Source organism: Triticum aestivum, chromosome 4B (assembly GCF_018294505.1).
Source record: "Triticum aestivum cultivar Chinese Spring chromosome 4B, IWGSC CS RefSeq v2.1, whole genome shotgun sequence".
Classification (NCBI taxonomy): domain Eukaryota; kingdom Viridiplantae; phylum Streptophyta; class Magnoliopsida; order Poales; family Poaceae; genus Triticum; species Triticum aestivum.
Window position 1 is genome coordinate 265,065,203 of NC_057804.1, and position 8,195 is coordinate 265,073,397.

The 8,195-nt window shown below is 51.5% G+C and overlaps 1 long non-coding RNA gene across 4 annotated transcripts; it reads left to right on the forward strand.

Moving 5' to 3' along the window:
- Positions 1–3,656: 3,656 nt before the first annotated feature.
- On the forward strand, positions 3,657–6,921 carry LOC123091962 (uncharacterized). 4 transcript variants are annotated; one of them, XR_006443948.1, is made up of 3 exons: positions 3,657–4,210; positions 4,724–5,136; positions 6,445–6,921. It is a non-coding gene; the product is annotated as an uncharacterized lncRNA (long non-coding RNA). The 4 variants fall into 4 exon arrangements; XR_006443947.1 differs by having other exon boundaries at positions 3,658–4,210; positions 4,721–5,136; XR_006443946.1 differs by having other exon boundaries at positions 3,663–4,210; positions 4,928–5,136.
- Positions 6,922–8,195: the final 1,274 nt, after the last annotated feature.

Here is an 8,195-nt window from a genome sequence, read left to right on the forward strand (position 1 = left end):
CGCGGGCAAGAGAGAAAGAGAGCTCGCGACGCCTCCCGTTTTAGGCCTCAGGTAGTCCCTGTAAACCAACAAGAGAAAACCACATGTTGCCATTACGATTGCTGGCCAGCCATTGGTTGCTCCGAGAGTGTGGTGAGGGCACTGAGGGCCTGGTGAGGTGACACTTGTGGGGCTACCGCGGGCCAGAGCTTGACCACTCAGATTTGTCGATGTTGCAGGGACGGACCCATGCACAAGCACCATGCCAGCGCGAGCGGCTCCAAAGGTAGGTGTCAATCGAGCAGGCGATTATCATAGGCAGGTTAAGCATGAAAGCAAATCAGCTTGGATAGATGTAGGAAGGATACACGCCACTGGGTCTGGCCCGAGCGGCTTGGGGATGATGTAGCCCGAGGGGCGCCCCCAGTGAGGTAAACTAAAGACATAAGAAAAAGGGGTACATGCCGCAGGGACAAATCCATGCGACCTGGGAATAATGCAGCCCTGAGGGCGCTCCCAGCTGAAATGAACTCAAAAGATGTCACCTGATACCATTGTAGAGCGGGTGTTGGAGTAGTTGACGCTGCGCGGTGAAGGGGCCGATCCTCACGAGCCACCGGAGCCCTGAGCCTCGGGAGGCTCTGGGGGTCCGGGAGGCTCCTCGAGGACCATCTCCATCTCCGCTAGGACCGTGTGGTGTCTGGCCTCCTGAGCTACCAGAATGCTCCGCAGAAGACGCTGGTGAGCGGCAGCCGTATTCGGCAGGCCGAAAGGCATGCGAACATAGCTGTGCAGCGGACCCTCGCAGCATCGCACGCACGAAGGCCAGAAGCGCTCCTGAGACGCGACTCGGCTGAGCCCTAGGTAGTCGATGCAGACGTGCAGCCCGCCATCCTTGCCTTGATGGGGAGCTACGCCAGGTAGGCGGCGATCGCCGCGTATGACTCTCGATTCTTGAAGCTCCTAAGTGGCCTTGGTGATGAACTCCTGAGGGTTGGGCCCTCCTTGCCCCATACCTTCTGGAGGGAAACATGCCACGAAGCATGCCTGCAAGTGGTGCCCGAGAGCCTCCCTCGTGATCCTAGCAAAGTCTGAGGCCCTCCAGGAGAGAGCCCCCGAGCCTTGCCCGAGGAGGGCGCCGGGCGCACCTTCCTATGCGACGGAGGGAGGCGCCCCTTGCACGGGAGCAGATCCTGACGCAGTGCCCCCGGAGATGCCAACCTCCTGAGGCCTTGAGCTAGGTGATGTCTTCTTCTTCTTGGGAACTGCCTCGGGAGGGTTCTCACTCTTGCTGTCTGGGTCCTCGACTGATGAATCTTGGAAGGCACGCTCGAGAGAGCACACCGCATCCTTCTCTTTGCAGGGGACTGTGATGATTCCGCCACTTCCCGGCATCTTGAGGACATTGTAACCATGGTGAGTTACCGCCATGAACTTGGCGAGGGCTGGATACCCGAGGATGGCATTGTATGGCAGGAGAATGTGGGGAACATCGAAGTCGATGAGCTCGGTATGGTAGTTCTTGTGATGTCCGAAGGTGACAGGGAGGCGAACCTGCCGTATGGGGGTGGTGGAGCCGTCAGTGACTCATGAGAATGGCTTGGTTGGCTGAAGTTGATCATAAGGCACTTGGAGGTTGTTGAACGTCTCGACGGACAGAACGTTGAGTCCTGCACGGCCATCAATGAGGTCCTGGTAACTTGCACGTTGCTGATGACTGGGGAGCAAAGCATCGGGAGGATGCCAGTTGTAGCTGCATACTTGAGCTGATCCGTTGTGCTGAACATGATGGCGCACATGGACCACCTGAGAGGGCGCGTGGCCTCAAGCTTTGGGAGGACTGCATTCTCCTCGCAAGCAAACTGCTTGAAGATGTGCTGAGAGGCTGGGGATTAGGCTTCGCCCAAAATGCAAGCGATAGCACGTGGCTCCTGGAAGCCCCCAGCCCCCTCGTCCTGGTGATGGTTGCAATTCCTTCTTGGCGGTGGTGGCAGAGGAGGAAGGACTGCGTTACCCTGCGGGCGATCCTCGCGAGGTTGATCCCTCCAAGCCCCCTCGCGAGGCTGTTCCTGCCAGCAATCCTCGCGGGGGCGGTCACGCCACTCCTGGCGAGGGCCTCGGTCGTCCCATCGTCCTCCACCTCTTCCTCCTTCTCGGCCATAGCCACGGTCGTTGCACTCGGGGCGTCGACCCATGAGTCCTTCTCGAACGGCTCTGAGCTCCTGGCATTCGTTGGTGTTGTGGGTGTAGAGGATGTGGTAGGCGCAAAATCTGTTACCCTTAGACGACTCCGGCTGGTCCCTGCCGCGCTTCGTGTCTGGTTCTGCTACGAGCACAGCTGCTCCTTTGCGCTTCACGTCCTTGGCCTTGGCTTTCTTTTCTTCTGTGTCAGCGGCTGGGAGCTCGAGGAGGGAGAGACGCCCCTCCTCAGCTCTTGCGCACTTGGTCGCCAGGTTGAACAACTCTAGAGATGTGCACAGATCCTCACGGATGGCGAGCTCCTCCTTCATCTTGACATCGCGGACGCCGTCAGAGAACGCTGAGATTATGGCCTCCTCAGTCACCTTGGGAATCTTGAGGCGAGTGCTGATGAAACGCTGGATGTACTTCTACAAGTTCTCTCCTGGCTGTTGCTTGATGCGGCGCAGGTCACCCATGACCGGAGGATGGTCGCGAGTGCCCTGGAAGTTGGCAATCAAGCGGCCGCACATCTCGTCCCAAGAGGAGATCGAGCTGGGAGGCAGGTTCAGGAGCCAGGTGCGGGCACCATCCTTGAGCGCCATGGGAAACCAGTTCGCCATGACCTTTTCGTCTCTGTTGGCCGCCTCGATGCCCAGCTCATAGAGCTGCAGGAACTCCGCGGGGTCGGCAGTGCGGTCATAGCGAGGAGGCAGATCCGACTTTAACTTGCCCGGCCAAGCGACACTGCGTAGCTCGGTGGTGAAGGCGCGACATCCTGCACTGGACACCAGAGCCCTTTGCAGCCGCGGAGCCTGCTCTTGGAGCCAGGGCGCCTTCTTGGGGAGGAAGTGGTGGAGGCACCTCCTGAGCTGCATCGCCCACGCAGGACGGAGGGCGAGTCAGCGAGAGGGACGACGCAGGAGAGCCCCCTACGGTGCTGACGAGCTCGGTGATGTGAGCAAGCCACTCCTCGTACAGGTCGTCGACAGGGCGGTTGTGCAGGAGCTCACGTGCCAGGAGCAACGCGGCCTGCGCGTCTGTGGGAGCGCGACGAGCGTGAGACGACGAACCAGTTGGAGTCAGCGACGGAGTGGCGGTGCGGCCTTCCCGCCGCACCGATGGATGCAGCGATGATGCTTGCTGCCACTACACCACAATCCTTGATTAGGGGCAGTTAACTGCCGGCAAAAATATCTGAATAAGGGCATACTATCTACCGGGAAACGTTCAACTGCCGGCAAAATTACTTGAAGGCAAGTGAACTGCCGCTAGAAGTTTACAAACGAGGGCAGTCCCACAGCCGGGAATAAAGACTACTTTTCACGTCATAGTATCTGCCGGCGCAACTAAAGCCCGGCCCATTATCTGCCGGGGACTGTTTATGGCGCGTGAGCGAAATAACTGGGCCCAAAGCGCGCCCAGGCGTGGGAGAGCGCGCGAAGCCCGAATGTTTCACGCAAAGGAATCTCGGCCGTCCCGTAAAAAAAAAAAAAAAAACTCGGCCGCACCCCGGTTCGCAGCCTGCCTCAAATCACAACCTCATCCAAATCGACCTACCCTACTTCCACCCCGGCCACCTCGCCGCCGAGCACCTTCCGCTGTGGCCGACCACCATTCGCCACCCCAAGCATCCCACCGCAGTGCCTCCCCGACTATTGTCGCCGGCCACCCTTCGCCTCTTCGTCCCAAACTATCTGCACAAGGACGGGAAGGGAGGGAGACCCGATGGGCGGAGGAGGTCGAAGCCGTTGCCCACACCGCGGATCTGCCGCGGGGATGCGGGAAGAAAGGACGCGGTTGCGCGGCCCCCGGATCCGGCGAAGGACGTGCGCAAGAGGCGGCCAACGGGGCGCGGGGCACAACTCCAGATCCGGGCGGCCCGAGCAGAGCGTGAAGCTAGGAAGCGGGCATATGCTTTGGGTGGCCGCCTTCGGTGCAGCCGGCGGCAACGGCATGGCTGTAGTTTGGCGGCTAGGTTTGGGTGCCCCAGTGTCACCCCTGCAAGTGACAGGAAGTGAGCGACCAGGAACCAGAAGATGCCGGCAGTCTGGTAACATATGGATTTCTCCTCTCTTCTAGTAGATAATCCAGATTGTTTTGTCTTTCGTGAGCTTTTGTGCTGATGTGTGATCCAAAATTTGGACGCATATCAATTGTTTGACCCATGTGCTAGAAGGATCTGGTGTAGTTTGTTTAATCAATGATATACCAGTTTACATGTACTTGGGAAGTTTTCATCAGCTGTACTTGCATATTGGAGTGAAGGTGCTAAAGTTTAGCAATTCTTCATTTTATTTCTTTAATTCTGTAAGTTGTGTTGAAAGTTGTCAATGATTACAATTAGAATCGAAGCAATGCTACTTTTACCCCCTCCGTTAAAAAATGCTACTTGTACTGACTTTGTCAAGCATTATAGTGTATAGATAAGTGTATATCTGCAGAGTGTTATGTAGATGGCTTGAAACTTCTTTATGGGTAATTGAAAAGGACGAACAACTAAACTGTATCTCATAGATGAACACTACTATTTACTGTCTCACCCGAGCTAGTATTATTGTAGCAGGCATTGCATTGTCTAAAATGGATATGTGGAATTACCTAGCAATCAGGTCTTGTACAATCTGGATAAATATGGAGTGACATTTGCGAGCTGTGGCATGGCCTGCACTAACGTTCACAAGGCTGGTGTCTCTTTTAAAAAACCATGCATTTAGTTGTTGTTTGCTTTGACCTGATCTGATAGCAAGTGTTTTTTATGCATCTTTAGTGAAGAAGTTTTTGAGTGGCTGTCTGCTCGGAGCTACCGGAAGAACAGGCTAGCTGCCAACGCACAAAGACCAAGGCGGAGAATGAAGGTAGAAGCTAGACAGAATACCCGAGGAAGGTCGACCTCGAGACTTACTTGAGCCACGAGAATATTTCCCTTGAGTTCGAGAGGATGTTCAGTTGCTTCATCACTTAGCGTTATTGATTATGGTTGGTTCCTTTGATCGCCCTTAATTTTTTCATTATCACTTCCTTATAGGTTTCTCAATTTTTTCCTGCAGCACACTGCCTATAAGTAGTAAATGTGAAGTTAGGAATGAGATTTTCCTTATGCATTTTCTGGTTTGCGAAGCAGCTTTTGGTAACCTGGTTCATTTAGTCTATTGATGTTCAACTTTTATACAGTTTCTTCATTGTATAAATTAAATTGCATGCTGCCTCTGTAATAGTATAAGTACTATTCCTAGCCTTACTTATAGAACTTTGTGTAACTATAGGTATTTGTTTTCCTCTAAAATAGATTTATATTTCAAGGAAGCAGATTCATAAGGAAAATCATAGTATTATAGGCAGAACAAGTTCTTGCAAAACATCAACATGAAAGAGGTTTGCTGATGGTTCTAGTACCGTGCTCTTAGGGACCATGAGTATGTCCTTACCGATGCTCGTTGGCGATCTTCCTCTGGAATGAGTTCCTAATTTTCTTGTGTTGGGATATCAATGCAACTAAACTTATGATATATTGTGGCATTCTTCTCTTACATGCAGTACTTTTGCACACTCTGGTAATATGCCTTTTGATGTTCTTTTTAATGTAACTTTGGTTAGAAAACTTGGGAGATCTTGATAGGAGTGATGAACTTGATAGAACTTGTAATATGGTAGCGTGGACTTCTACCACGAGTAGTTTACCCTTGTAACTTGGGAGATCTTGATAGGAGTGATGCCCTTCCTTTCCTTTTAAAATGGAAGATATATTGCCTCCGCCCTATACATGGTACAAAACTAATCATCAAATGGCATGAGAAATTTTGTTTATCTGTATGGTCCTGCATGATGCTATCTGTTGAGGCACAAGCTTTTTCGGACGGAGGGAGTATAAACATGCTATATATGCTTGGCATGCAGTTTTCTGATGTGTACAAGTTGTTTGACCTTGTATTTTACTGCTTACTATGTACTCCCTCCGTCCTAAAATAAGTGTCTCAAGCTTAGTACAATTTTGTACTAGAGCTAGTACAAAGTTGAGACAGTTATTTTGGGACGGAGGGAGTACTATACATCCGGAATTGTATTTGGAAGTGTCAAAATTTATCATTTATAATCATTGATAGTTACATTGCTAGATATACACACACTGAAAGTCTGAAATATTCTTGAAAAAGCACATGTCAGCTGTCATATCTTCATTAGATGTTTTTAAATCTTTTCCTGGTTTGATGTTGATATTTTGTTAGTTTGTAGATGCTGCTAGTTTGTACTTTCAAAAATTTAAACTTGATTTTGTTTTCTCTGCAGTACAACAAGTTGTGTCTCAAGCTTGTAAGTTCTGTTACAAGGATGAGATTGTTAGAATGCTACAAAACTTCTACGTGATAGCAGTTGTACCAGTCAACTAGGATGTCTACATGATGTTTCTTGTATTCATGGCAGCAACAAAATCTTGTGGCGCAAGGTTAAGCTCTGATCTTCAAAAGCATTGCAAGCTTGGTGATTCTTCTGCGGGAGACATGTGGTCCTGTTTAAATTATGCTGTTTCACATGATGGTGGCGAGTCTGTTATTCACAAGACATCTAATGAAGTCATCCAATAAAAAGGTTCCGAACAAACAATTTGTCTTCCTAGACATGGCTGTAGCTGCGTGTCAAGCTCAAACCATTTGTTTAGCTTAGTTTGAACAAAAGAAATCTTATTGTCTATGTAAATTCTGTTTATTGATGTAGTTGGACGCTACTGAATGCATGTATGGATGTTGCAGTACTGAATTTTAATCATTATGTGTTTGAGATTTTCTACTGAATATTGAGTCAATTCCTGTGTGAATAGAAATAAAAATAAATATACGTGAACAGAAATAAAAATAAATATACACGCTACCAGGATCAGGCAAACTGCGGCTAGTAAAAGTAAGGGCAGACTATCTACCAGGGATTATCATAACTGCCGGCGATTAGATTACCGGCATACCACATCTATCTGCCGGGAGAACGGGGCTTCCTGGCAGCGGAACTGCCGGGAGATCTGTATCTGCCGGGAAATAGTTTTCCCGGCAGCCGTTCTTGTGGCAGTTCTATCTGCCGGGAGAAACTCCGTCCCGGCAGTTTATCTGCCCTCTCAAGGGCCTTCTCCCAATGCTCGTTCCCTGCCGGTCCGGTGGCGGCGTTGGCGGAAGGCGACGGAGAACGATGAGGAGGCCCACCGACGGGAGCCATCTGGGCGACGCGGGCGGCGAGAGCAGCCCGACGCTCGGCGCGAGCTCGGCGAGCGTCTGCCATGGATGCGACGAAGCAATGGAACGCAAAACCGCGGAAAGAAGATTCCGGCGCACCCCAACCTGGCGTGCCAAATGTCGAATGTCGGGTTCCGGCAAAACCCCTAAGGTTCGAACTCTGGGATGCGCACGAAGATCTTCTCCCTACCGATCCGCGCCCCAAAACCTCGCCGCGAATCTAAGCGACACGATGAACAACACAAGGGATACAAGGTTTATACTGGTTTGGGCCACCGTTGTGGTGCAATACCCTAATCCAGTGCATGGTGTTGTGGATTGCCTCTGGAGATGATCACGAACAGTACAGAGGAAGAACAGCCTCGAGAGGGGTGTTCTTGAGCTGGTACGGTGTTCTGCTAGGGAAGGATTCGGTCCCCTTCTACTGTGGTGGCTATCTCTATTTATAGGGGCCTTGGTCCTCTTCCCAAATATTGAGCGGGAAGGGAGCCAACAACGGCCATTTTGAAGGGGGACAGCTAGTACAAGCTATCCTGACTAAAATTGGTCCTCGACTGCCAAAGGCACTGGCGATGATGCCGTCCTGGGCTCCATGATTATCTCCGTCCTACCGTCCTGCTGGTCTTGGTCTCGTTGCACCGATAGGCAAATCTTTGCGTGATGCCTATGTACTCCGCGCCTGCGCTTTCCCCCTTTGCACCAAAGGGGAAACGAGGACACTGCGTTGGCTGGCGCCCGCCTGGTCTCGATCGTCATGGCTTGCGTCACGAGCACCTCGCGAGGTACTCCTTGCCTTATCTCTCTGCCTCCTCGTGAGCC